General features: G+C 35.1%; 1 long non-coding RNA gene across 2 annotated transcripts in view; it reads right to left on the reverse strand.

The window, feature by feature from the left end:
* LOC127948491 (uncharacterized) overlaps nucleotides 1-26,393 on the reverse strand; it is a 69,388-nt gene that overhangs the window by 12,854 nt on the left and 30,141 nt on the right. For both annotated transcript variants that reach the window (XR_008152094.1, XR_008152093.1), the window contains exon 2: nucleotides 10,738-10,844. This is a non-coding gene — a long non-coding RNA (uncharacterized LOC127948491). The remainder of the gene's footprint in view (nucleotides 1-10,737; nucleotides 10,845-26,393) is intronic.

Raw genomic sequence — 26,393 nt, forward strand, 5'->3', positions numbered from 1 at the left:
ATATGCCTCATCCGACCCCTGATGACACAGAAGACAGCGGGGACAGTCTTTGGTGGCCCGCATGGCATTAAATCAAGCTTAGAGGACATTGGGCTGGACTACGGCCTTGTAAAAAGCTCAACGACCGCTCTTGAACCTGCAGACGGCAGACACTGTTTGTGGCAGTCTGGCCTGGGGAAACAGGTGGTCCTAACGCATAAATCTTTGGCCAGTCATGTGTCCACAGCTAGGCAATCAATCACACAGGATATGGTGTCCCGATGCTATCAGCGAAAAAAAAATGAAGAGAGCACAGTATTTATTTTTTTATTACCAACATCAGTCATTTCTCAACACTCATTCTCAACAGTTTTACAGCAAAATAAACATCATATGATAATGATGCATTTAAACATATGTATAATGGATATTGGATGATGATAAGGATAATGTTTTTATAATTATTAATTAATTAATTCAATATAGGGTACTGAATTTATATTTATGCAACATTGCAAAATGCAGTGCATGAAACTGGCAGTGTAATATGCACACCAGATCAGTTTGGCAAATATTCAGAGAAAAAAAAAAAAAAAAAAAAAAGGAGGATCCCTCTGCCTTTTTTGCAAAATTCAGCCTATAAGCCCTGGCAGGTCACGATTAATGACTATTTTGATGCTCAAGGGAGTGTTTCAAGTAAAAAAAAAAATAATAATAATTCATACAGCTTCCTTTAATGGCCTCGAGACTATGAGATTTTGTATATTGGATCAGACATGGTGAGCATACATATGAAGCTCAGAGATGGTGAATCAAGGGGCTCGTGTGGTTCATTTGAGGGCACATTGTAAAAATATTTTTTAGCATTACTAATTCCTTAAATAAGGCTATATACTGTGATTCAGCTAAATTAACACTTGAGCAGCATCTCTCAACATGATATGAAACTATAGACTAAACTAGAATGCATCCGGGTCAAATTTCACCCGAAGCTCAAAGACAGAAATACAAAAGTGATCATGTAATAATGGAAAGATTTAATAAATTACATATAATCATGCATATTAAAATATATTATTACCTAATTTTTATTACTGCAATGCAGGACTGTAAAAGATACACACAAATTCAAATTTAATTATTCTAAAGCATGCATAAAATGCATACATATGCACAATAAAACCAATGAAAATCCCGAATAAAGTGAATGAATAAATGCTTAAATTATGTGAATTCATACTGTACAATGCATTAATAAATGCATAAATTAATGAACACACAAACAAATGTATAAATAATGCAAAATAAAATTAATAAACTAATGAAAAAATGTAAATGCTTAGTGAATTAATAAACGCATAAACACAAATGACTGAAAAAAAAAAAAAAAAAATAATAATATATATATATATATATATATATATATATATATATATATATATATATATATATATATATATATATATATATATATATATCAAATTTATGAATGAATGCAAAAATAATTGTGAAATGTAACCTGGACGTGTTTTCTCTTTTAACAGTCTGCAGCAAATTTAATTGAGCAAGTCGTAAAGTATACAAAAATTCACTGTCTCACTTAACAGTACATCTTTGTACTTTAGTTGGTACACATGGTATCTAAATGTGACGTGACAATGGACCACAAACCCAGTCATAAGGGTCAGTTTTTCAAAATTGAAATTTGTACAGCATATGAAAGCTGAATAAATGAGCTATTCATTGATGTCTGAGATATGTGTAGGAATTTGATGCATAAATACGGATATGACAATATTTGCCCCGAGATACAACTTTGAAAATTTGGAATCTAAGGGTGAAAAAAGAGAAAAAAAATAATAATATTGAGAAATCTGCCTTTAAAGTCATTGAAATTAAGTTCTTAGCAATGCATATTACTAATCAAAAATTAAGTTTTAATATATGAACATTAGGAAATTTACAAAATATCTTCATGGAAGATGATCTTTAATAGATACCCTAATGATTTTTGGCATAAAATAAATATCAATCCTTTTGATCCATACAATGTATTTTTGACTATTGCTAAAAAAGATATATAGGACTTAGGACTGCTTTTGTGCTCCAGGGTCAGATATTAGCACTTCATAGTTGGCAGCCATTGCCTAATTTTTAGGGAGTCAGGCACCTAACCCAAAGGTCGCAGGTTCGAGTCTCAGTACCGGCAGGAATTGTAGGTGGAGGGAGTGAATGTACAGTGCTCTTTTCCACCTCTATTGCAAAAACGTCTGCCCACTGCTCCAGGTGTTTGTTCACTACTTACTGATGTGTGTGCCCACTTAGATCGGCTAAATGCAGAGCAGACACCATACATTGGCCACGTCACTTCACTTTTAAAGTTTATATTAGCACCTTCTGAAAGATTTCAACTTTATTTATTTATTTATTTTTCTAAAACTGCTAATGCAAGAACATGCTTCATGCATCCACAACAGGAGTGTGCTTGTAATGCATTGACCAGGCATTCGTTTGCACTTGAGGGCCTGCGTAGAGTACGTTTCAGTCTTTGCAGTGCTTGTATAATTCAGATAAAACAACATTATAAAAGAGTCATACTGTCACTTCGAGACAATGAGCCATTACTATGTTAGTCCAGTCATGCAAAAAACATAATAGCCAAAGAGACTTCTTAACAGTCTGTGCTTTACCTCAGTAATTCAATTTAGGAAGCAGCTGATGGATGGACGAATAAAATGTTATTTTGTTTGCCGAGGCTTGAGGGAAGGAGCAAGAGAAGTGATTTACAGTGTAGTTGGCTTTAGAGAGAGTTGCTTTCATACTCGTTGCTTTTCAAACTCTACAAAGGCTATTATTATTTTAACTGTTGCTAAGCGGAAAACAGGCGGCATTCATTCGAACCCATTGCACTTGTATATTGTCAATACGGAAACATCAAGCGGTTAGTGCTTTATAATACATTGGCTTGCAATATACAGTACACTCATGTGATGGACACTTTATAATATCATTCTGCATTCAAGGCTCCTGGATGTTCAGAACATCCTCCTTGTATGAGAATGCATAACTCTGAAGATAAAAAAAAAAAAAAAAGAAGAAGAAAAAGCCCATTTCAATTCTGATGTTTTCCAAAGAGAAAAATTGCCAAGACTGAATTTAAATCTGAATATGTTTGCAGTACGACAGCCGTCCAGGGCTCTGAAATGAATTGATGTGAAGAGAAACAAATTCTGAAAAAAAAAGAAATAAAAAGAAAAAAGAAAAAAGCATGGCTCCACTGCTTGTACTAGAGAAAAGCTCAGACCCCATCAAACCTCAGAGAAATCACCCTGACAGGGGAAACACACACACACGCACATCACATATTATCTTTGAAAAAAAAGGGTCTTTCAGCAGAAAATTCTGCTAACCTCCAGTTCAAAGTGAAACTCAGGCAGAGGCCAGTGAATTTAAACTGGTTCTTTGCCTTTCATCCACTAAAATAAGTTCTTAAAAGGAAAACATCTCATAAACACCTGCTTTATGAGAGAGATGAGTGGCTGACTGCAGATGGATTTGTTTGAGAGCAAATGTAGTGTACATTGTTGTGATCTTTCCATCTTTGATGGACAAATTCACTAAACAGCCACAGTATTTCAGTGCAAACCCCTATTTGTATTCATAACTTCACAAAAAAAAACTTAAGACACTTCACCAGTTGACCAAAATAAAAGTTGAATCATTATTTACTCACATCTTTTGGTGAAACAACCTTCACACAGCTACATACAACATCAACATTTTATCTGGCATGTCAAACTCTAGAAATGAACACACCAAAAAGCACTATAAAAATACATTCATATGACGTGAATGCTATATAAAGTCAAATACGATAGATTGATAAAAAAATAAAAACATAAAAATAAATATATAAATAAATAAATAAATAAATAAATAAATAAATAAATAAATAAATAAATAAATAAATAAAATAAGACTGTGTAGATGACAGAAATCACTAAAATTGTACCATTGGGAAAACCAGTGAAATCCTGCAAAATGAGACTGACATTTTGATGGTGCAGAATAAAAGTGATGCTTCCTTGTGAGAGCATGTCAACAAGGTGCCTCTTCCAGTCAATCCAAATAATTGGGCAAAGCTTTGTTTGGCTTCAGCAAATAACTACAGCATTATGAGACACCACAATGCTGGGGAAATTGCCAGTGACCCAGGTCTAGCTAGAGAGAAGAAGAAGAAGAAGAAGAAGAAAAGTTCGCTGATGGGAGAAGATTAGATGAAGTCAGGCTCGTTCACTGTACAGCTAAAGCAGTGGGATACAGTAGCTCTTGTTTTGACATCCATAATGAATGAAATGGAACTAATGCATCTCGACAGTTGTGACGCTGCTGTGAATATTCCAGAACTTCCTGCTATGTTTGATGAAAACATTGAAAAGAACAGCCTGGAAAATCACGAGTCAATGCACATTTGCAGCATGTGTCAATCCACTGTGTTTGTCATCATGAATGACACATAAGCATGTTTCAGCTCCAAATCTATGCTTTATATAAAATATAAACATATAACATATACCATTGGGGTTCCATTGTTAATTTCAAAGTTTTTAGAATTGCATTTTGGGAATTAGAAGTAAAATGGTTAATATTACCTGGGAACTATTTCCACACACACACACGCACACACACACGCACACACACACACACACACACACACACACACACACACACACACACACACACACACACACACACACACACACACACACACACATATATATATATATATATATAAGAGAAGAGAAGAGAAGAGAAGAGAAGAGAAGAGAAGAGAAGAGAAGAGGTTTGGGGTGACTCAGCAGTGTTTAATTGGGCCCAGAGCTATCTGATGCAGATACATGATGCATTCATCTACTGAGATCATTCTCATTCAAACTTGATCATAAGTAGATGTTACTGGTGGAGCTCAGTGATCTATCGCCAAAGTCAAACATGCTTTACCCATAAACTCTGCTCCTTCACGTCAGTCTGGAAGTTGCAAGGCTCTAATCAAGGCTGTGACAGCTCGTGCATGTATTGATATCCGATCATTTCAGTCTGTGTCAAAACATTCCCCCTAGCTGTTCTTCTGTATTTTCCCACACATGTTCAAGAATGACCTTGTGGTCACTTTTCATCTTTTAGAGCATCAATAATTAGCTTGAGCAATCTTGAGTCATCGTCAGCACTGCCATTATCTCTAATAAACCTCAACTAGAGCGGCAGTAACACTCACCATTGATAACCCTTGCCTCATAAGATGTCAAGGCATCTTCTTAGATGAACTCACAGAGTCAAATTAGTTACGACATGCACCTCGTTTCATTCTGACTCTTGAGTTCAGCCAAACTCTTAATTGAAAGCGGCTGTGATTAACATTGGTCTTATGCTGCCTCCAAGTCAGGCCGGGACGAGCTCAATTACGTGATGTGCACACATGGACGTCACAGTATCAGAATAAGCAGTGGGAACTCTAATTTAGGGGCATGCCAATTCAAAAGCAATCCAGAAGCAAACTGATCTGAGTTGGAAATTAAAAAAAAAAAAAAAAGTGAATTTTGACTTTTTTTTTTTTTAATTGTGACGTATTTTGCATGCATTTTGTGTACATTCTGCAAAAAGGCTACATTAACTAACAATTATCAATACATTTGTTACAGTTTTTATTTGTTGCAGTATTTATTTTATTATATATAAAAAAAAAAAGTTTTTATTGTAAGTTCATGTTAGTTAAGACCCATTACAACATATTGACAGATATATTTTTTTATTTAAATAATGTAATGGTAAACTACATTTCCCATCATTCTCTGCCAAAACACACACACACACACACACACACACACACACACACACACCACCTGTTTTTACTGCTAAACAACTCCCAGTCTCTGTTAAGAAGTGAAAGAGAGAGAAATAAATACAAAATGACCCAATGCGTCCATTATTTCCCCATGAATTCTTCACATTGTAAGTACGTCCCAGGAGGACTTGAAGTCAGCATTATAGGGACTGCAAGTATGTTCAGTATTCTGTAACTTAAATTGCTTAACATTTGCATTTACATGTTCATTTATTCTGTTGGCACACTCTTTGCTTTATTTATTGTGTGGGTTACTGCCAGCTGGCAGCTTGGATACAAATTGTAAAATAAGACCGAAATATGTGGTGCTAATACAATTGTGATATTGAAGAATAAAGGAAAAAAAATAAGTTTTACCAGTAGAGTACAGTTTATTGTAATTTAATCAAATTATGTTTCAAAATGGTACTACAAGTAATAATAATAAAAAAGTAACAACTCTATTTACAGTATGGAAAAGATGCTTAGAGATTCTGATTGGATGAATCATCTTTGAAGGCGGAGCTGTGTTGCTTAGCAACTTTAAATAGCTTACAATACTGCTGACAAACTAGAAAGTCTGAGTATAAACGTCACAGACGTCTACAAACAGATCTCAGGACAAGCCCATTCCACTGCTAAGACAATGAGGAAATCAAACTATAAATGACATATACAGTAGTTAATGGGGCATAAAATCTGTAATCAATATAGAAATATTCTAAACACTGAATGATTATATAATGAACAGCAAGTGATATGATATGATATATGATATGATAAATGATATAAAATATGATATATGTGAGATGGATAACTTTCAGAAAAAAAAAAAAAAAACTTTTAATAACTGCATTTTTATTTAAATATATATTTATACAGTATATAAATTAACACTTCCACAGCATATGGGATTAATTACCTGTCAAATGAGTGCAGAGAATAGAATCCTGACCCTTCAATATTTACAGGGCTTGAATAAAAATGTTTTATGAATGAGCTGCCCCTGCTTCTGAATGTTTAATTGCTTAAGTAAAACACATTAAGCCAGTCATTCATTACTCCCTTTAGAAACCAGACATTTTCCTCTAGTCTTTATATCATGTTTGATATTAAATATTTATATATATATATATATATATATATATATATATATATATATATATATATATATATATATATATATATATTTTTTTTTTTTTTTTTTTTTTTGGTGATTCAAATGCCACAGGGATCCACTGTAGTTCAACACCGGTTGTTTAGTAATGCTCTTACATCGTCCTCAAACAGAACCGATAACTCATCTCTCAGTGGTGTTCAAGGACAGATCGTTGTTGTGATTAATAGCAAACCGTAATGAATATTCATTAATTTGTGCTATCAGACGTCAGGGCATAGCGGTGCGGAACAACCAAAACATACAATAAATGCTAGTTGTTAAGATGATTGAGGTGAGAAACAAGCAATTATGTAATAAGCTAAGTGTACAAAGTGTACAAAGACATTTTAATAATTAGATTTTGTTTTTATTCCAGTTAAAGCTATTGTTCATATGTTCACATGTCTGTTGTTGTCATGTTTGTTGTCCCTAATAAAATCTGAACATTTTTGACTAAGGCTACATTTAATTGTTAAAAATTACAGTAGATATTATTATGGTATGAATGGTAGTGTACAATAACTCAAATAACTTTGTATTTGTGCCATGTTGGTTTAGTTTGTAGACAATGCAGAGTTTCTGGTCAGAGTTTGCAGAAGCAACAGGCACCAGGTATTTCAAAAGACAAACAAACAAATCAGAAACTACACAGTTGTGCTTGAGGAAAAATATGAATTTTCAGTTTTCTAACGGTGTCATTTAGTCAGTGGGACTCAGTGGCAACTTTGAAGCAGCTCAGGGCTTTTGGACAATAATCATCACTTAGAATTGATAATTTGCACCGCATGCAGTTGACATGCACCACAGGCAACCTAGAAATGAAAAGTCTGTCATTGTCTTACCTAAATCTGTCTCGATTCAAATCTGTATGTGGAAAGGCAACCCATTAACCAGAAGCTCGGAAAACTGTCTGTCAATATGTTGGCCCGCTGGGCTGTGTCTAGATATTGATATGTTGCTTGGCTTTCAGATAGATTTCACTTGTTTCAACTAATGCCAGTTTGCTAATCTGCAATTGTAACACTGTGTCCTGCAAATAAACAACCTGAAATATGACGAGACTACTGCTGGTCTGCAGGGAAACGGTGCAATTTGACTTTGTATATATATGAATTAAATACTTGCATAATTATGTTGTGACAAAGTTGCAATTGTGACAACAAATCAATCAATCAATCAATCATATCGATCAAACTTATTCTTAGCTAATCTTGAACAATATAAAATCAATAATAATGTATTAAAAGGTATTGAAGGCTTGGAAACTCACCGCCCAAAAGTGAAATTCACTTCCTCTTATTGCTATTTCCCCCACCTTGTACCTGTTCATGTGGTAATTATTGCTGGGAGCAACTCATACAAACTTCAAAGTCAGTAAATGAAGTGTGATGCTGATGGTTGTGCCACTCACAGATCCAGTTTCAGATGAAACACATGAATCTGTGTTTAATTAAAAGAAATGTTATGGCACTTTGAGCTATAACACGACACATTACAGTTTATCAGCACTATTGTAGCTACAATTAGAATGTCATGAAAATATTATTCTGATATAATAAATGGACATGAATGTTTGAACATATTTTACTTTTAATTTGTTTTCCTCCCTGAGGGTCGGACTGAACTGAACTTGTCCCTGACTCACCTACTATGAGTTCAAAACTGTCACTCTGACTCTGGGGAGGTTTTTTTTTTTTTTTTTACATTCAGGTAATGTAGTGCTTACACAATTTCTGTCACAACATGAAACATCAACTACATCACCCACATTGTCTAAAAATAGTTTGCATATTAGGATCATCATAAAGACGGTTTCATCAGTGGCTACAAACAACAGGAAAGAAAAACGACTTCTACATTATATGTATATTCTGTATACATTGTGTATACATCGAATGGTATTATAGCAATACATTTATAGTAGTTTTCCATTTCAGTGCATTTTAAAATGTAATTTATTCCTTTTATCAAAGTCAAATATTCAGCATCATTACTGTAGTCTTCAGTGGCACATGATCCTTCAGAAATCATTCTTCAGCAGGTATTTGCATGTGAATCATTATGTACTATAACATTGTAAATATATTTAATGTAACATTTGTTTAACTATGTCCTTGATGAATAAAAGTTCCAGTGCATTACAAAAAATACAAATCAATGCATTAGTAATTAGCATTAGTTTTAGAATTAGTACTGTTGGCATTAGTAACAGTTTTGTACTCCATTTTGATTATCAACTATCATACAAAATGCGTGTTGGCTCTTACAAATGGCAACAAATGTATAGAAAAGAAGGAAGCGGACACCATCATGTGTTCCCAATGAATCAAATCTCCACCTAAAGTGTTTTTTTTTTCCCCCAAGGATAGCAAGCAGACTCTTTCAGACAGCGACCCTCAAGGTTGTTCAGCTGAATTTTGTGATTAAGAGACATTGTTTGGTAACTCTTAGATTCCTGAACAAGGTCTGCTTTAAATAGTCACCATCTAATGGCAAATCAATAACAGCGGGAGGAATGATTAAGCATTTCTTCAGTGACTAATGACACTCCAAGTCCAGGTTCTTTGGAGCGTTAATGGTTCCAGCGTCGGGTTTTGCTAGCGAAATGAATCCAGCCAATTTGTCTGAAACAAAAGGCCAAATTTAACTGGAACATGGGGAAACTATTACAGCTCTCAGAAGAGGGAGGGCTGGGTGAAAGGAACACAGATCAAACAGAATACAAAGGGCTTCATCTAAATTCAATTAAAAAATGGCATCGATTGGCAGATTTGTGCATATTGGTATGCATGGAGCTGTGGTGAGGTCGGTAAAGTGTGCTTTAATTTGTTTGGCTGAAGATACGGAAGGGCATCTGAGCAAATCCTCCCTCTCGCACGCTCAACATAAATTAACAAATTTACATGTGCTTGAATAGTGTTACGGTGGGGATAAAAAGGTGATTATAGACTGGTGTTCGTCGTTTGCTTGAATACCCATTCATAGAGATTTGGCATTGAGAATGTTTGAAGCTAATCTTGCTGAATTCGACCCAACTTTGTGCATTAAACCCAAATGACAAGTGCCACAATATGTGATCTTCCCTTATATTATCAACTACAAATGTGTAATCCCTCACCGTTGCCACTTACATCCATCGTATACTCGAAGAACGGGCTGTATTTATGAACATAACTGAATCTATGTGAATGGACTGTCATTTTCTACAATGCAAACTCAAGAGCTCGGCAATCAGCGCCCTCAATCAATGATTATCCTGCTGATATTTATGGCTCAGTATGAGGTTTTTCAAAGATGTTATTCTGACAGACATTAATTTGTGGAAAATACCAGCACACCAAGCGAAGGTCAGTGTAACAGTGTTCAAACAAGCTGCTCAGTTCAGATGTGCTTGCATGTACCCATTACCCAATGTTAAAAACCCTAGATCTGTCTTCTGAGACAAAGTGGCAGACAAAAGGCTAAATCAAATTCAAATTCAACAAAAGACATTTTCCTTTGAGACTAAACATGGAAATGAACTGAAACATGATGGACATTTTTATTTTATGTTTGAATGTGCTTCACTAAAATAAGAATCATGAGACAAAACTTTTGCATTGCATTGGTTTTTGTGTGTTTGCTAAATTTGGAAACATCCAATGATCTGTAGAAGCCTCTATATGATTTCTAGTATATCAAACAAACAATAAACAAATAAATAAATAACACTACTTACCCCAAAGGTTTCCGGGGAAGTTGTAATAGATGCTATTTTCCTCTCTTTGGGTGTCTCTGGGAATTGCATGCTGTGTATCTAGAATACATTCTACGCCCTCAAGCTTGCTGGAGAAAAAAAAAAAAAAAAAAACACATTCTTGCTTCCTTTAATAAAATAGATAATTAAATGTTCTCCCCCCCACTCATCTGCAATAAATGGCAAATGTCTAGAGAACTAATTTAATGAGATGACAAGCGGAATATCAACACCAAAAGGTTTTGCCTTGTTGTATTTGGCAGTATTGATAAAGTCAATCAAAACTGCATTGAAGAAAATACTTTCAGTTTCAGCATCTTTGAATTTGCTTTGGTTTAAACAACCCAATGAAACCATTTTATAAAGTTGATTTGCTAATTAAAGTGAAAAAAGGTGACATGAAATACAGCCAAGTATGGTGGGTGACCCATACTCAGAATTCGTGCTCTGCTTTTAACCCATCCAAAGTGTAAACACACACACACACACACACACACACACACACACACACACACACACACACACACACACACACACACACACACACACACACACACACGCATGTTTGTTTTTGTTAAAAGTGGGTTCATCCCATAGGCATAATGGTTTTGTACAAAATGTATATCCTATAGCCCTACACCAACCCTACATCTAACTCTAACCCTCACAGGAAACTTTATGCATTCTTTATGCATTTTTTAGTTTTTCTAAAAAAAAAAAAAAACTCATTCTGTATGATTTACAAGTGTTTTGGAAATTGGGGACATGGGTTATGTCCTAATAAGTCACCCTCTCCTTGTAATACCTGTGTCATACCCATGTCATTATACAGAGTTGTGTCCTGATATGTCATAAAAACAAGAGCACACACACACACACACACACACACACACACACACTCTCGCTCTCTCTCTAACCACTAGGCCATGACTTCCCCCAAGTCAAGAGGATCGGACCTTCTGTACAACAGCTGTATACACTGTATACTGCAATCATGGGCATACATTAGTAATGTCACTACTTTTCGTTCATTCCTTGAAAAAATTGCTACATATAACTTTCCACTTGCTGCTTAGGAAGTTGTGTTTCTGAGACAGATCCCCCATAAAGCAATGTGAATGTTTGCTCAGTATCTTCCCATAATTTCTTTGAGAACAGACTGTTAGATATACATTCACACACAATGTGAAGTAAATATCGAGCACAGCTACATGAGCAGATACAGTATGGTAGCACTCCCATCTTATAATCATCAACATATACATACAATTCCCAACACGTCTGACAGCAGTGATAATTCCAATATTTACTTTGAAGCAAGCTACAGAATGAACACACCTGACACTACACGAGTAAGGATGATCAAACTACAGATGACATGCTGCTGATGTTTCTGTGTTTGTGGCGCAGCATTTACCAGCCTGTTGTACATTTCTATTCCTCAGCTGTCTGGACAAATGTGTTCAAACTGAGCATGCAGCTTTATCACTGACATTGTTTCCATGCCTTACTTCATCATGTTTGTGTGCATGACTCATCACGTCCACTCTCATGTACTGTGATAATACTTCAGAACATAAGCCACTGATTTCTCTCACAGAGTGGGTTGACACAGTAGTTAAAGGAGCCATTCATGCAAACATTACAAAAAATATGTTTATTTATTTATGCATTTTAGGTTTTTTTTTTTTTTCAGCACTACATATACATATGCAGGCAATCCTTCTGGGAAATAATCACAGAAATCTTCTAAAAAAAAAGTACATAGGGAAATTTATCATGCTATGCTAACTGTTGATAAAAAGTAGTTTAGCCGCACTGTTTGGAAATAGGTAATTTGGCTGCTAAATAAAGTAGTTAGCACAAATGGAAACACAAATTAGTCCTACAAAAATGCATTCCATAAAAACTGCATATGATGCAATCGACTGAAACCGCAAATAGCAATAGTCAACACCATTAATGACTCAAAAATTGCATAACAACTGAAACTGGAAAAGTTATTTGCCTAATTTTTGTCTCAGTATATGATGCATTAAATTGATAAAAAGTGACAGGAAATATTTTTACATTTACATTTAGTCATTTAGCACATCCTTTTATCCAAAGCTACTTATAAATGTGGACAACAGAAGCAATCAAAATCAACAAAAGAGATATGCAAGTGCTATAACAAGTATTACAAGGGTTTGCAACAACAACAACAACAAAGTAATTAAAATACAATAAAAATGCTTTAAAAAACAGACAAAAAAAAAAAAACATTTAAAATATGTTCTTTTGAACTTTCTATGCATCAAATCTTGAACTGATATATATATATATATATATATATATATATATATATATATATATATATATATATATATATATATATATATATATACTGATAAGAAGAAACAAGTTTCTTGAGCAGCAAATCAGCATATCAAGAATGATTTCTATAAGATCATGTGTCACTGAAGACTGGACTAATGATGCAGAAAGTTAGTTATTTATTTTCAGTTATTTTCAAAGATCATATTATTCATATGACTTATATATGACTTAAATATTTTGTGGGGTTTATATAGTATTTACAGTATTTTAGAGTGCAGTGGTAGGCAATAAATCCATGGAGTGCATATATAATTTATTTGAACGACTGAATTATCACCCATATATTTCTTCATGAGGTTAACTCAAACGTGTAAACTAAATGAGCTGTTCCTTAAAACCTATGAGATCACATCATTTATTACACGCTACTACAATTTTATTTTGGCTCTAATACATTTTTTTACATTGAGACAGTATAAATCAATATACACCACCAGCTTTTTCTTAAGCTTCTTGAAGTTTGTTAAAGTTAATGGTCACATACTTCGTAGACTCATTAATTTTGAGTGCTGGTTAATACACGTTCCTTATGGGTTTTTACAAACCTGAAAGTCAAACTAACACAATGCTTTTTTTTTTTCTTCTTCTTCATTAAATGACTCTAATTGCCCCTCCCATATTAATGAAAGCCAGGTTGACTACGGTTGAGTTCACATGTTAATGATCCATTATATAGGGGATATGTAATAGGAGCTTAATTAAGTATGTAATGGAAATGCTTTAAAGCAGCGTGTACAGTAAGGCCACACAGATGGCCAAGCAAATGCTGAAATAATGCGTTTTGTTTTCGGTTTGGAACAAAATCACAGAGTTCAGCTAATGCGTTCACACATCATGAGTAATGAGGAAACGTCAGAAATACATTCTGTGGCATTTTAGCTATTTTTATTAATCATTTTGGCAAGCTGTCAGTTATATAAATCACAATATATAGACAGTTCCCAGCCCTTGTGTCCTAAGCAGCCACATAATCCCCATATAATTCACATAAACTGCATATAGATTTTATACATTTCATCCACATATGACGGCATATCAGACACTTAATGAAGTTGGCTAGATTACTCCAATAATGCCACAGACTGGCCAGGTTACACGTTTCAGAAAGCTCGCAGCTAGCGTATGTAAATTGGAAACCTCAAATACAACTAAACTGATGAAGCAATTCTCTCTTCGGGCTGTTCTTTGGCCTGATCTGTCAGTCACCGTCAGCTAGCCATGCGACGGATTGATGGTTACTGTTCAGGGCGACTGAATTCCCTGTATGACAAAATAATGAAAAAAAGACATATGGTTAAAGTTCAGTGGAGGACCTGAGGGCTTTCATGCCTGACAAACATATTATTTGCTTGATAAACTGACAAGGCCAGAATACAAAAGAGTTGAGCGGGCACGTAACCTTTACTGGAACAGAAAAAAAAAGAAAAAAAGGAAGACCCAAATAACAATCGGGGAAGTATGCAGCATGCTGCATGCTGGACATTGTGCCATTTCTGACCCCATTTCAGTTTTGTAACAGATAATCAGTGCTAGGAAGTAACTAACATTTTTTTTAACCTTTTTTTATTGTTTATATTATATTTTACTTGTTGTAAATGTATTTGTAAATGCATTTCCAAGTTTAATGCCATCATCCCAATCGAGATTCATTCATTCACTCAAACCCATTTTTGAAACAAATTAATACCATTCTGATTAAATAATGAACAACACAACATTACAATTATATATGTTAAAAGTTGTTACAAAAATATTTCATTATGAATCATGAAACAGTTATGCCCCATGTAACAAGTATTGCCGTAATATAAAGTTATCTAGCTATTCCAGCCTGAAGTACTGTAACAACTGTCTACTCTGGGGCACAAGACACAATGTACTGTATTAATATGAAGGAACTGTCTGTATTTAGTCTAAAACAATTATCAGTATATGTGTATAGACACACACACACACACACACACAATAACATGGCACAATGTGCTGTATTGATAAAAAGGATTATTTGTTTGTTTGTTTGTTACAGTGTGAGTAATTGTGATAATTATGATCATTCACACTTAAGTAGCTTCAGTGGGGATAGCTCATTTTTGTTAGTAACTTTCAAAAGAGTAGATTGACTATAGATTAACTATAAATCACTGGTGGCTTGCTGCTGGGCAATTTACAGTTTGAAAGTCGCTTTGACAGTGCAGATTACTTTTAGACCCTGCAAATGAGTGCAATTCATATGTAAAATTGCATTATCCATATAGAAATCTTTGAATTGCATATTACATTTGCACTCATGCATAGCTCCTCAATAGTTGGGATATTAGGTCATTTTATCGCCCGTGTCCAGGAAGAACTGTAACTGGACCGATCGAGTCTTCTTTAAAATGCCCATTTTCGAGTCACATTTAAAAGTACCATTTCCTGGCCGTCCTCTGTAATAAATACAGATTCGAAAATGGCTTCATAAATAAACCTAAATTAGTTTGAAATTGCCCATTTTCACAAGGCCAATTGGAAAATAACCCTCCTCATCTCCGTTTCCATCCACTACTATGCCTCTTTGGAAAATCCACAGAATAAGATTGCACATTAGGTCACTTTGTAGGAGAGTCCTGCAAGTGAAAAGAAGCAGAAATGCAAAGCTCACATCATGTACTCCGATTGGGTCAGTAGAGGGCTGAATTTTGATAACTCTGGGAATTTCAACTGTATCACAGTGTCCTCTCAAGGCTTTATAGACAGAAAAGGGCTTACACAAGCAATTTCATTCATTAGTGTCTGGACATGGGCTGCTGCCCTCCGTCGCCTTTGCCTCGCTGCATGGGCTGAGTGTGTCGCTTACTTAGAAAGTATAGAAACACTTCCAAAAATCAGTCTGGGTTTATTTGTGTAGGGCTAATTAAAATAATCTTTCAGGCAAATATGAAAATTCAGACATTATTTTCCCTTTCTTCATGGCGTCTAACAACCGTATGTTGCTATTAGACACAAGACATGGGCACTGTCACTCTCTTCTGTAAAACGACTGTTCATGGACAGTGTGCAAGGTTTTCAAGCTGCAAAAAGACAAAATAAACACTATCATTGCAAGACACATCAGGTGAATAGACGAGATGATTTAACTAATATTACCATATTTCCCCATTTAATTGATCACAGTATATTAAGACGAGTGTTTCACAGTACAAAAAAAAAAAAAAAAAAAAAAATATATGGGTACAGACATATTAAAAACATAATTTTCCCACTAAGATTTGAGCACTGTTGAGCATATTCTTAAACAGTGCTGATTGGTCATTGTCCACGTGATCAACAGATACGTCTGTGATTGGCTTCAATGCTCATCATTTCATGCTCTTCACCGAGTGCTCACCTGACCGCGATACCATTCAGTACTGAAATGTTAAAGGGGACATAACATACACAGTTTCACCTAATGTCATGTTAATCTTGAGTACCTAGAGTAGTACTGCATCCTTCATATTTCCAAAATGTCTTTAGGTTTTATCATATTTATAAAAGAATAATACAGCTTTCCGATTCTTTCCGGAAAAAGCCGAGCTCCTGGAGGCTGCCATGAGTCGAGCTATAATACTGATGTTTTGAGTTGTTTCCATGAACATATATTCTCTTATGTGCTGATTTCCAACAAAAGACAGAAATCTGATGCAATTGTACTTACATGAATGGGGTCTTTTATCACAGGGACGGCTCCGTGTTTTAATAGCAAACAATGTGCAAATCCAGCGTCGACTTGGGCCTTGTTTATAAAAAAAAAAATTTCACTCAAATGACCAGAACACTCAAAGGCACTTGATACACTCCGTTACTGCCCCGGAAAAAAACAAAGTGCATCCACTGTTCATGTAATGCTGGGTTCTTTGGGAAACTGGACACGGTAAACTTTCCAAAAACACACTAATTTGGAGGCATTCTTGAACAAATCCTATGCAGTGCTGCCGGCGATTTTTAAGCGTGTTGATGTGCGTGGTCTTTCTCTCCTCTGGTTAATGTGTGTGCGTCTACGTCATTAGATCCACAATCAGAAAAACAGCTGAAACTTGTACCAACCCGGAAGTAAGATTTTCGGCTCAGAAATTCTCAGTCATTCTTCTAAATTATTATTATTATTTTTTTAACTTTGGCCATGTTTAGCATGTGGTCAGGCGTGATGAAATGTTGTATCGAAGATCCTTCTTTTTGTTTCCTTCTGTTTATGATTTAAGCACGTGGTGTTTTGAAATAACTTCCAAAGTCAATTTCTCAAAGTCAGGCCAAATAACTAAAACTCTGTTCTATGCCAATAAACTTACTGAACATTGTCTGTTCTGTTAAATAATGAAACCAATTAGCTCAAGGGAAACTCTGTGATCTACTGGCAGTTTAAAATGTGGAAACATTTGCTTATGATTAAAGGACTGGTAATTTATATGAACATTATTTTATCAATTACAGCTACTTTAAACTGTAGATGTTCCCCAGCCTCAAAAAGAGCTTGTATTAAGATAAACTGCTCTTCAAGGTACATGAATCAAGTGTTTTGGGAGATGCATCATCTGCTTGAGAGCACGACTGAATAAACAGTAGATGTGCCCCTAAAATAGAAGCAAGCTACTTGAGGAGGTATCAGGGTTATATTTATATTCATTAGTCATATGTGTCTATATAGTGCTGTCCAGTAAGTGGTTTTCTGTATAAGGCATAATCAAGGTTGATCAAGGCCTGCTGGAGTGGCCAGGAGAAGTTGTTTAGGATGCAAGAAAAGCATGTTGTAAATGTCATCAGTTTTAATCAAGATCAAAGTGCCCTAGAAAGAACACAATCAAAGCAAAAGGAAGAAAGCTTCCTGTATCCTGCAGCAGCAGGGCAATGTGTTAACAATAACACGAGCAATGTTTTTTTTTTACATAAAATTTGAATATTCTTATTAGTTCAAAGTGAATTAAATAAATGTTCACAGACACATTTGAATAAAATTATATATATATATATATATATATATATATATATATATATATATATATATATATTAGTAGTAATAGAAATTAACAAGTAGACCCTTTGCAGATTTGAATGATGTATTGTTTTTATCTGTAGAGTCAAAAATGTTTGAATGAATATTTTTTATTTTTTCTACTTCCCTCCCTTGCCATTTCAGTGTATAGATGAGGAGGGAAAAAAAAATCCTTTACTCTTTATTTTGTGCCTGGATGAGGTGTAAGAGAAGTGGAGAGAAACTCCCAGCAGTCATGACCAATATGGAGAAGAAAAAAAAACAAAAAAAAAAAAACGGAAAAGAGCAAGCTGGCACCCTCTTTAATGCAATGTGATAATTAGCTGTCTGTTAAGACAGTTAAGCACAGAAGGATGCAGTGAACCAGACATGAGATCGGCTCAGAGCATCTTGACACCAATCCTGGGGGGCTTCAAGTATCTGACTGCTATCATTCCAATTTCTCCAAGTCTAACCTGCTTCAATTACTGGTGTCATCGTTCAGATAAAAGTCATTTATTAAATCCCATCTTATCCTTGACACTGTAGTCTCTAGGATGCAGATCTGGAGGACTCTAATGGCTCAGGACTCTCTTCAAGTGAGCCTTCATTTAGCTAGTTTGTTGGCCAAGCAATATACAGTATCTACATCTACAGTTTTAAGGATATCAAAGCTGACATTGATTATATAACGCCATTCGGAAAATTAAAACCAAAAAAAAAAAAAACATGTACACTACATAATGTAACCTAGTAGGCCGTTAAATTGACCACAGAATTTAATATGAGGTAAGAAAAAAAAATGCCCATGTGTGAGTTTGTCTTATATTTCTATATGATATAGTTTTAAAAAATAGACACACAATATTTTTGAAGGCAATGCAAAAATGTGTTCTGACAGTGCATTTTGATTAAACACCGTGAATGCTATGTAAGTAGCTTTGGATAAAACAGTCTACCAAATGCATAAATGTAACAATTATTGAACGCAGCTAGATGTTTTATCAGATATTTAATTCCTGATGTATGATGCATTGCACTGCTGTAAATAATATACAACCTCTTTCTCCTCCAGAATAAATTTTCAGTGCCTAGACAACTGATTTGTGGTCGAGATAGATGAACATCCTATTTTAAACAGCAAGGCATCCTAGATTTCCAAAAAGATAAAGCCAGATCGATTAACAACACAGTCAGTCTGTGACCTGCAGTGATAAAACTGCTGTTAGAATGAACAGGGCATATAGACAAACATCTAGTAAATACAAAATAATGTTATAAAGCAATCTACCCTCACGGATCCTTCAAAATGTCCAATGTTTGACATGTTTATTATGATCAAAGGGCGTCATTTTTATTGCATATTGCATGCCCATGGCAATGAATTAGTCATCAAAAAAGGCAAACATCTAAGCAAACAAATGATTTTACCATGCATTTTTTCATAGATCTTTTGCCATGAAGGATCTCTAAGGACTCTTGTGAAACCAAGATAAGAGGTCTGTCTGCAGTCCCTCACCCATCTGTCATATAATTTTGTCTGGTCAACTGAAATAATCAGATTTAATCCTGTAATATCACAACTCTCATATAGAAACATCAGTCAAGTGCAATATTTAGCGGTACTGCAATAGGATTACTGGAGTTGCTCTTTAAATGTACTAAAGTAAAAGTTTCAGCTTGCCAAGAGGCAAAAACCAGCACCACCGGTCTAAACAAGACAGTAAATAGTACAGCAGTTCACAGCAAAGCGGTATTTCACATGATTTATTAATACCACAGTGCATGCTGGGAAAAGTCGTACCTCTAGAAATGCACAATATAGGAAGGACAATTTTACAACGTAATTATACACTTAATTTTAGTCTATTTAAAGTTAATAAATATATCAATACAAAAAGGGCGGGAACAAAATCAGTCATGGTGAAAGTTAATGGGGTTAAAGTTAAAATTATTCCATCATTTAAGTATGCTTATTAAAGGCATCCCGAGGCTTTGGCACATCATCACTGTTTCTTTATGGGACATGATGCACTCCCAGAGAAATCATCCAAGCAAAAAACCCGTCATGTTAACGTCATGACTGTTTTGTGAAAGCATGTCAGCCAGAGTCCGCTGTGATAGACTGATACGATCATGGCGTGTAACTCTCCTACGACAGGGTTAACTGCACAGGAAAGTCCAGTAAATAGAGGACTGGAGTAGATTCCATTATTTGCCGTCACAGCACGAGAAGGGAACTCAATATAGTGTAGTGTACATCCCCAGGCAGCTTTAAACGATCCAGTTTATTTTGACCTTCAGTCGTCAGGGCGGAGCGGAGCATCGCAAATGATTGAGGGGAGTGAAGCCCGCCGGAGACACACGGCATAATGCTTTGTGGGAATTGATCATGAAACTTCTAAATGCCTTCAAGGGAGAAGAAGGGAAAGGATGATGAGTAGGAGGAGTAAGCAAAACGTTTTACGGTGGATCTGACCTGCTAACTTCAGAGAAAAAAGCGTTGTAAAAGAACTGTAAAACTTTCATTCAATTAAAGACTTTTCTATAAAAATATAATATTATTATTATTATTATTATTTTTTTTTTATGCTATGTCAAAGTCTATTGATGTTTCTTCAATTGTGGCACTTTTATGTCCCATATTGATTGATATTTAAGGGGTTATGAACTGAGAAACCAAAATTCCCTTGATCTTTTGACACAAAAAAATTGTACCATAAAAACATAATGTAAGTTTCAGAGCTCAAAACTTTGCCGTTAGTCAAAACAGCTTATGTTGAAGACAGTCTGGCAAAATGAAAGCTTTTGGAATGTTTTACTCTATTATGCAATAGTGTGTATACTGTAAGCACCGCCTCCTCAGACCAAAGCCTGCTTCAACATCACTGCCTGTTTAGCCCCGCCCACCTATTTGCACATGCAGTGTTTACGCGAACGTGCAGGTCTATGCAGAAATCAAACAATAAAGATGGCTCTAAAGACAACAATGTGGTGTTTAGTACAAAGTTGTGGAAAAAATTTGCATGTGTTTCCTTCCTTCTGATCCCAGCATTAGGAAAGAGTGAATTAAGTTTCTTTTTAATTAAGTTCCAGACCATATCAGTAAGAACTTGGCCTTTTGTTCACTTCATTTTATCACAGATTCATTTACAAACAAGGCACAATTTGACATGATTTAAAAAAAAAAATCGAAAAAACAAAAAGACAAAGCTGTGCTGACTATATTGGATCCAGTAATGTCGCAACACAAGTGTGAGTAACTGTTTTTATTACGTAATCACTATTGCTTTGTCTCTTCTTACAAATCATTTGATATGTATTCATGTAGAAGTTATTTATGCATGTTTGACCTAAATCACAGCAGCGCCAATCTATGAGGAACATATGATGTCAGATATACACAACTGTTAGCGAATTATAGCACTGGGCTGTTACTTCGGTGTCTACAATCCTCCATGGGGGGGGGGGGGGGGGGGGTCAAAAGCAGAACAGAAAATAGCTTATTATTTTTTTGAGACAAATGAAGACATTAGGACATGGTGGTAGGAAAAAATATATAAAGTCATAAAAATTATTAGTTTCTGAAAAATACAGAGTCGATAGAGCCCATAGAAGAATAATTGCTTTATATGTACTGTACATGTGCATTATGGCAACGCGGAAATTTTGCATGTACTTATGTCATTTACACTGAAAGCAATACAACATAAGAAAGACATAACTGCTACTGATCATAAATCTAGGCAGATTATACAATTTCATGGGTTAATAACAATTTCACATGGCTGCACTTTCCATTGACATCAGTGGCCTTACAATGTGAGATGCAAAGCGTAATTAGCGGCTATTCAGACAATGGCACAATGTTATCCTTGAGCAAATGGACGGCATGAAGAATAAACTAAGCTTAAAATCACTCATGAGTACTTGAGGTGGACTATAGTTCTCAAGATGCAGTCAATGAATGGTCTTAAACCTCTTAAGCTTCCCATATGTGAAAAAAAACAACAGAAAGAAAGAAAAAAAAAGATAGAATTTATACATATGTAATCACTACTGCACTGTGTTGCGATGCTGTCATATTGCATCTTAAATAACAAAATAAAACCATAACTGAAATTAAACAAATATATTTTAAACAATTGGACTTTGAAACGTCAATTCCAAATAATAATTTACTCCCAATTTGTTCCAAAAATAATTTGCTCACTCATACAATTCATTCGAAAACTACACAAGCTATATTCAGCCAGTACAACTTAAAAATCAGAGACACTTCCATGACTTTTGATTTCACTCATTTTCATTCCATTATATATATATATATATATATATATATATATATATATATATATATATATATATATATATATATATATATATATATATATATATATATATATATGCATTTGGTTGGTCATGATCATGAGAATCCAGCTATACGCATTACTGTAAGTCAACATTCCCATTTTTGGCAGCTTTGTTTAAAGAACTGCAGGCTTTATCTACTATTAACCAACCATTTGATACAGTGCAATATTAATTATGAAATGTGAATTTGTTATGTCAATCAAGCAGATTTGACAACTTAATGTAATTTCTTCAAAAAACTGAAGTTTGCTGGGTTAATGAGGTTCCAGCTTTTTAATGTCAAACAGACACATGGAAATGTTTTGATTTTACCTGCACTGATTCTGTTTTTCAATTTCTCATTGGTTATTAGTCACATAACAAGTCTTTGTTTAGAATTTTTTTTTTTTCTTTTTTCTTCCCTTCAACTTAATTTCTTCTGCTTGTACAGTGGTTTGGTTTTTCATTTATACAAGATGTCTTCATTATTTAACACCTACAAGAACACCCTCACTCTTTACATTCCCTCAATCTTAATTCTCAAAAACAACTACGATTTCATATTTAATATGCAACCACACATACACATACATATTAGTTTGATTCAGAGAAACGAAAGTGAATTTTCTTCAAAACAAAGGTCAAACTAAAAGGCAGAATGCTGAGCAAATATGGACTTACTGTATACTGTATGTGGGCAGAAGAATAATTATCAGCGTTACACAACTCAAACTCAGAAAACTCAAACTATTTAATCATTATCCTTAACAATACCCTCACTTTATGATCTTGAACACACATAGGAAATCATTGAAATTAAAAAAAATAATTGGCACAAAACATTAATTTGAAGTCAAAATTATAGAATAAATAATAGTGAAGCTGCTTATTGTTATTATTAATATTATACATTGGACTGCACTTTACTCCTAACTTTTTTCAAGACTTTAACAAATCACACCATATGTCTTATTTCCAAAGCTCTATGGCTAAAAGACAAAAGGGGGAAAATAGCAAGAAAACAAGAAGCAAAATGGACTATACACAAAACGCCCTACGGCCTTTAAAACATTGCAGTGCAGATGTTATAGTTGGAGCACTGACCTAAATTTTACACATAGGGTTCTGATTGCCTTTTGATGCACTGTCTCCTAATGACTCGTTAGGCTGCCTAGCTTTGAGACAGAGCCCCGGTTTTACCCGAGGCTCAGGCGGCTTGTTATCCTCACCAACACAAAAATGCCTTCATCCAGGGAATTCTGGAATCAAACAGGCAGAGGTCCGGTCGCATCTTAGTGGGTTACAACCCAAAGGATCTTGTGCGAGACCAATGGCTAAGTCCCATAACACCACAAGAAAAAAAAAAAAAAGAGGCGTTACGGAAGAAGCTGGAGGCCTGTGTTGGCCTCTCATTAGAGCGAGGCAAAGCACGCCGAAGGCTGTTCGTGACACAAACGTGGACTCTGCTATTACGTGGCAGTCATAAATAAATAAAAAAAATACTATGAAGAATACATGTGAAAGGCACATTGTGTGATTCCTTTGAGCTTACAATAAGGTGGGAGTAAAAGCAATGGTTATGTTGTGGAAAATTGCTGAGAATTTACAAATGTGGTAGCTTCTCTAGAGGTCATTAAACTACTGCTCTTAAACTGTTGTAAAAGTTGTGAAAGGCCTCCAATATAGTATTTTTATTTATTTATTTATTTTACTGCTCATTGCTAAATTTGTAAATACATTTGTAATTTATAGAGCAGCATACTAATTGCAACATAATGTTAAGATATGTTTAGAGAGCATGAATCTTGTGGTGTCAGAACATCAGTCTTGTCAGTCAAGTCAGAATCCAGACAACCCACAGCAACATGTTTGTAACCCCTCTCTCCCGGGTGCTCACCGCAACACCTCATTCTTGTTCCAAATGGGTCTCGAACCCGGCATGGGAGGCGGGTGCACTAACAATGAGGCTGAAGACTGCAGCCACTAGCATCAGTCGCTAATGCGTCTCTTGAGATCAGGGAAGTGAGGTTTACCTGCACAGAACTTACTCTCTGGCCTACATTACACCGCCCCCCCCAAACCTTACTCCCATCTGGGTCATGGCACCAATGTAACCCCTCTCTCCCGGGTCCTCAACGCCACACCTCCTTCTCGTTCTGAGTGGGTCTCGAACCCGGGTCTTCGGCATGGGAGGCAGACGCACTAACAAGTAGGCTACAGACAGTTAAAACAAAGACATGTCAGACAGCAGATAGAAGTAAACAATACATGAATGTGTAATCATTACAAAAGTGTGCATAAATAAATACCGAACACAGAATCTCAAATGTGTATAGCATGCTAAAACAGACTTGTTCTCGTGCATCCCGCACCCACATAAGAGTGTCTTCTTTTACTTACAATGGTGGTTAAAGTGCATACTACCTCCTGCAGCACAAAATTAAAGATTGTGGGCTCAGGAGAGATACCGATTAGTTAAAAAAATCCTTGAACGGCCCTGATCCCAATCCTCAAGCTTTATCTCAATAAAAAAATAGCAGATACGCATGAAGTTGCCATAAAGACCATGACTAATTAAGACTAAAATCACTAAATAAGAAACACTACAGAGCTTATTAATGGGCTTTTGAAATGTCAAGAAGAGTTGTATGAGTGTCAGAGGTCACAGTCAAAACGGGCAACCACACGACTTGAATATTGTTTTGTCTCCGGCACAGATCCAGCCTGTAAAGACTTGTATTGATGAGATACAAGATATGGTGTCTAATATGATATCTATATGGTAACTAAATACAGTGACCACAATAACCTTGAGAGGAATACAGGACGGCCGCTCAAGTGATGGTTGCCTGAGCCAATTCAGCACTAGATTGTTACTATTCAGTTTACAAAGGTCTCTTGAACACTTCTAAGCATACCGGTACTGTATGCAGCTGCTAGGGTGTTCTGAGTCATTGCTAGGTGGTTTTCTAGACAAATAAGGCCACACCTTATAATCTTATAAAATAAAAAAATATTGTTTAGTGGATATGGTCATGAGCATGTGACACGCTCAGTCAGCAACAAGATAATGATTACTCCTAGTCCAATTTTATGAAGAAAACTATTGTATACAGAGGGGCTGTAGAGTGGATCTCACTTCCATCCAGCGTCAGGGAACTCAAAAGTAAATTTTCTTTTAAGAAAACAATAAAACAGAGATAACAGGTGTGAAAGTATTACTTATTTTCATTTTTGCATGTTTTGTTTTAAATTGTTTGAATTGCATGTTGAATAGATGTCGCTTTTTGGATAACTGCATAATTTGTACATCTTTCAAATGTGTGTCATGGTAGCTAAAATATTGTATAGTTTTTATAGATTTTATTGATGTATTGATTGATTGAATATTGTATTTTTGTATTGTGATTTCAGTGGACCCCAGGAAGACTAGCGACCACCATAGTGGGAGCTAATGGGGATCCAAATAAAACAATAAAACAATAAACCTAAAACTTGAAAATCATACTTAATTAAAAAAAGTAAATTATGATGTTAAATGTAAAAATTATAACCAGTCATAATTATGATGTAAAGCATTTCTAGACTATTTGTAACGCTTATAAATTTGTGTAATACTTATATTATGTTTAATACATGTAATAATATAACATTAGGGTACGACTTTATTTTAAGGGGTCCTTGTTACATGTTACATGTACTTATTATTATAATAACAATTATGCAAATTTGCATGCAAGTAACCCTGATCCAAACCCTGTATTTACCACTAACCGTAGACACACAAGTACTTGTAGACAATTAATATTACTCAGTACTTAAATTTATAATTACACTGTAACAATGACACCTTAAAATAAAGTGTAACCAAAATTGTTAGTACTTGTAGCCCTTGTAATATGAATAATATGTGTAACAC

The sequence above is a fragment of the Carassius gibelio genome, chromosome B1 (assembly GCF_023724105.1).
Source record: "Carassius gibelio isolate Cgi1373 ecotype wild population from Czech Republic chromosome B1, carGib1.2-hapl.c, whole genome shotgun sequence".
Taxonomy (NCBI): domain Eukaryota; kingdom Metazoa; phylum Chordata; class Actinopteri; order Cypriniformes; family Cyprinidae; genus Carassius; species Carassius gibelio.